The sequence below is a fragment of the Mus caroli genome, chromosome 6 (assembly GCF_900094665.2).
Source record: "Mus caroli chromosome 6, CAROLI_EIJ_v1.1, whole genome shotgun sequence".
Classification (NCBI taxonomy): domain Eukaryota; kingdom Metazoa; phylum Chordata; class Mammalia; order Rodentia; family Muridae; genus Mus; species Mus caroli.
The window spans coordinates 145,997,782-146,002,821 of record NC_034575.1 but is presented as its reverse complement, the minus strand read 5'-3'; the positions used below and the strand labels follow the sequence as shown (position 1 = coordinate 146,002,821).

Here is a 5,040-nt window from a genome sequence, read left to right as displayed (position 1 = left end):
AAAGGATGGACCATCTAGAGACTGCCATATCCAGGGATCCATCCCATAATCAGCCTCCAAACGTTTACACCATTGCATACACTAGCGCGAGTTTGCTGACAGGACCCTGATATAGCTGTCTCTTGTGAGACTATGCCGGGGCCTAGCAAACACATAACTGGATGCTCACAGTCAGCTATTGGATGGATCACAGGGCCTGCAATGGAGGAGCTAGAGAAAGTACCCAAGGAGCTAAAGGGATCTGCAACCCTATTGGTGGAACAATATGAACTAACCAGTACCCCCAGAGTTCGTGTCTCTAGCTGCATATGTATCAAAGATGGCCTAGGTGGCCATCAGTGGAAAGAGAGGCCCATTGGTTGTGCAAACTTTATATGCCTCAGTACAGGGGAACGCCAGGGCCAAGAAGTGGGAGTGGTTGTGTAGGGGAGTGGGGAGGAGGGTATGGGGGACTTTTGGGATAGCATTGGAAATGTAAATGTGGAAAATACCTAATAAAAAATTTTTAAAAAAGCCAAAACAGAAAAAGGTCGATATATTCCACCAGTTTTACACATAAAGTATGCTTGACCTTAATAGTGGATGTTTCATGGTTTCTCTTCCATTCTTGAAGAAAAACCAATACTGTCCAACAGTATTGGTGCAACAGAGAAGGATTACCAGAGTGTTTACAAATTCTGTCAGCTTCAAATAGAAAAGTAAATATGACCTTAATCCACAGCTGGGCCAAAGGCCTACATTAAATTCTCTGGCAGTTGATTCCACAAAATTACAGTAGCCAGTTGGGAGTTTCTGCTCCTTTCCTGTGAAACAATAAAAATAAATGTTTGATTCTAGAAGAAATATACACCCTGAAGAATGGGAAAAGATAATCAAAGCTATAAATCCAATGCTGAAATTAGTGAATTATTTAATGCTCTCAGCCTGGATTCTAAATATTTCTGATTTAAAATCTCATTTTAGAATGCCCTCCTCTGCCATGGACCTTCAGTGGATATGAGTGTTGTACTTTCTGTGTTAAAGTATGCTGTCACTCTTTGTGTTAGACAAAAGAAGAAAATCCCAGGAGCATTCATCATCTTGGCAGTTGTTTATCCTTGGTGACTGGAAGATTGCCCATACTTCATTACTGCTATTTCATCCTGGGGATTGCTTACAGGGACTCATCTCCTCCCCAATGGCCCTTCCTCCCTTTCAACCCTAGAGTATCTCATGCTTTCCTTATTTACCACAGCAAGGAAGAAGTGACTGGGGAAGCAGCAAATTAAAGGCACTGGGGTTTGGATCAGTTCTGCAATTACCTCCCCCCACCCTCACCCCCACTACTGAAATGACCATGAAAACCCCACAGGTAGTGGAATTTATCTATTATCAGGGAGCAGAGAGCAAAGGGGAAGTGCGCCAGGCTGTAGACCTCAAAGCCCATCCAGTGACCTACTTCCTTCAGTGAGGCTCCCTCCTACAGGTTCTACAACTTTCTTAAACAGCTCCTCCATCTGGGGGCCAAGGCTAGTGCTTAGGACAGTGGAGCCACTTCATTCATATGCAGACCACCTCAGAAACCTTGCCTTATGTCCTCAATAAAAGCCAAGCTTATGAGTGTTAGCTTTGTGTATCTACAGGAATCACCTTTCCAGTTTTGACACTAAAGCCTGAGATTCTGTATTATTTGGGGTTCTCTAGAGTTCCAGAACTTATGGAATGTCTCTATCTATTAAGGGAATTTATTGTAATGACTCACAGTTTGCAGTCCAACTAAACCAACAATGGCAGATGTGAATGGGAAGTCTAAGAATCTAGTAGTTGCTCAGTCCCACAAGGCTAGGTGTTTCAGCTGGTCTCCTGTATAAGCTAGAATCCTGAGGAAGTAGGTTCCCACAGATGTGCTGGCAAGTAAGTGCAAATGGGAAAAAGAGTGAACCTTCCTTCTTTCAGTGTCCTGATACAGGCCTCCAGCAGAAGGTGTAGCCCAGGTTAAAGGTTAGTACAACCTCTGGATTTTGAACTTCCTTGTCCCAGGCTGGCCTTGACCTCAGAGATCTGCTTGCCTCAGTCTCCTGGGATTAAAGGCATATACTACTTTGCCTGGGTGTCTTAGTCAGGGTTTCTATTTCTGCACAAACATCATGACCAAGAAGCAAGTTGGGGAGGAAAGGGTTTATTTGGCTTACACTTCCATGCTGCTGTTCATCACCAAAGAAGTCAGGACTGGAACTCAAACAGGTCAGGGAGCAGGAGCTGATGCAGAGGCCATGGAGGGATGTTCTTTACTGGCTTNCCTCNNCTGNCNTGCTCAGCCTNCTCTCTTATAGAACCCAAGACTACCAGCCCAGGGATGGTCCCACCCACAAGGGGCCTTTCCCCCTTGATCACTAATTGAGAAAATGCCTTACAGTTGGATCTCATGGAGGCATTTCCTCAACTGAAGCTCCTTTCTCTGTGATAACTCCAGCTGTGTCAAGTTGACACAAAAATAGCCAGTACACTGGGCCCATGGCCACTGTACCTCAAGATCTGGATGAAAAGCATGTGTCATCCCATGTCAAGATCTGGGTCAAGGGTCTGTGTCTTCCAGCCTCACGATCTAGATCACATCTGTGCCCTCTATATCTATATTGTAGTTCATTCCAGATGTAGTCAAGCTGACAACCAGGAATAGCCATCACAGATTCCCATTTGAGAGAATCAGAAAACATGGGTGTATCTACTGTGTTTTCACCTCCAAAGCTTTTTAATTTTGTATTTTGTAGGACTATGTCCTACTGTTTCATGGCAGGTGATAGGAGAGACCCACTAACAATCATTTCCACCTAACAATTGCCAAGCAACACCTTATCCAGTAAGTCCAGAGGAGGAGCTGGCCCTGCCTGAACAATGTGCAGAAGATGTTGAGTTCACGCAGGGCTATTTGGGTGTTTTTGGATTACTGACTAGTTTTACAAGTGAGCTAAAAGTAGAGAACTGTGAAACAGATCTCCTCCTCCTCTTCCTTCCCTCCTTTGCCTCCCCTCTTCTCTCCCTTTTTTTCTCCCTCTTATTCCCCTTCTTTTACTCCTTAGCACCACCCCCCCATACCCTTTTACACTTTACAAGTGTCTTAGGTGCCTAGGTTAGTCTTGAACTTCAATCCTTCTGCCTCAGCCTCCTGAATAGCTGGGATTACAGGCCTACACCACAGGCCCAGGCTTAGGAACATTCCCCAGTACTTTATTTTGCCTTGAAGTTTCAAATATGTATCCATTCACCAGACTTCTAGTAACAAAAACAAAAACCCTTAAGAACCTGCCGATTAGACTTTGCAATAATGGTGCCTATCCATGTGTAGTCTTAGTTTAGTTATTTTAGAGAAGAATCAAAATTTAAAACAGTCATTCAAGCATTCTACCTGAGATTTTTTTCTCTAGTCTTTTACAGCGGTTTCACAAATCAGTGGCAAATTTTTGAACAAAACCTTTTTTAGTATTTCTAATTTTTACCTACTTTCCTTAGAAATAACAACTTTCCCCCACACTTATATTTTATTTTTGTAAAATATTTCAAGGCAGTGAATATTATAAGTAAAAAAAAAAAAACTTTACTAGACACATCTGAGTACTAGTAGTCATTCAGGGTTTAGCTCTGGGAGTGGAGGGCTGAGTCTCTGCATTGTACACATTCTACACATGCACTTGGTTTAGAGGCTGTCTGGAGATCTGGTGGCATAGTTGACAGGCTTTTTGAAGCACAGTCTTACTGCAAGGGATAGATATGGAATATGCTTTTCACTGTTTAAGTCTCCTGCATGGTTAAATTCATGTTGTTAAACCCTATTGGTCAGAACTAGCTCCTGGGATAGAGACTAAAGTTTGCCTTTGTCTAGGCAGATCAGAAAGACTCCTGGTTGAGCAAAGTGATGCATGCTTGAAATCCCAGAATGTGAGATGCAGAAGCATGAGGGCCAGTGGAAGTTCAAAGCCAGCCTGGTCTACATAGTGAGTTGTAGGCCTGCCAGGGCTACATGGTAAAGAATTGCTTTAACTCTCATTCCCATCCCCAAAGAAAGAAAGAATGGTGTGAGGAAAGGAGGGAGAGACAAAGAGATAGGAAGGAAGGAAGGAAGGAAGGAAGGAAGGAAGGAAGGAAGGAAGGAAGGAAGGAAGGAAGGAAGATATAAGACTCTTCTATCAGGTAAGGTTCCATGGAACCTTCATTACGTAGAGGTGTCATCCCTGACAATGTGTAGGATTCTATCCAGATAGGGGGTCTGTAACCTTCTACCACCCAGACAATTATTCTTACAAAAATGGCTCCCTTGTAAACCCACAGAAAATGTAGCCACCACGGTCGCCGTAATGCTGTCAGATGATATGATGTTTACTCTAAAACCACTCAGGTAGACATTGTAATGAGGTTCAAGTACCAGGCATGAATTCCTGTGTAAACGCTCTTAAAATCAGTCCAAAATGATTGATTACACCCATATCCTTTAGGCTACTATTGCACCAGTGAGCACATCTTGCCTGGCAAATCAGTCAGTATTGAGTGCAGAGTTCACCACAGCATAATTCCACTCGTGGGTTTTTCTCCCTCAACAGCCTAGATAGCCTCTCTGAAACTTAGAAATCTAACTTGCAGGGAAGAAGTTTTCAGGACAGTTCCAGCTTGATCTCTCCACGTGGTACAACCAAAGTTGTATCTGCAGCAATAGGCTCTTACCATCTAGTTATAGTGAGCAACCAACAGCAGAGGGCAATAGCCTTGTTCCTTTGGGGTGTGTGTGTGTGTGTGTGTGTGTGTGTGTGCGCTCATGGGGAGTTGTCTTAATTACTTTTCTATTGCTGTGCTAAGATATAATGACTGAGAGAACTTAAAGAAGAAACCGTTTTGGGGGTGCGTACAGTTTCAGAGGGAAAGTACATGACCATCATGGTACAGAGCATGGCAGCAGACAGGTGGGCATGGCACTGGGTACAGAGCATGGCAGCAGACAGGTGGGCATGGCACCGGGTACAGAGCATGGCAGCAGACAGGTGGGCATGGCACCGGGTACAGAGCATGGCA

General features: G+C 43.9%; 1 protein-coding gene across 5 annotated transcripts in view; it reads left to right on the top strand.

Annotated features, from left to right (window-relative positions):
* Tmtc1 (transmembrane O-mannosyltransferase targeting cadherins 1) overlaps nt 1-5,040 on the top strand; it is a 319,404-nt gene that overhangs the window by 264,561 nt on the left and 49,803 nt on the right. The gene's annotated exons all lie outside the window — the stretch shown is intronic.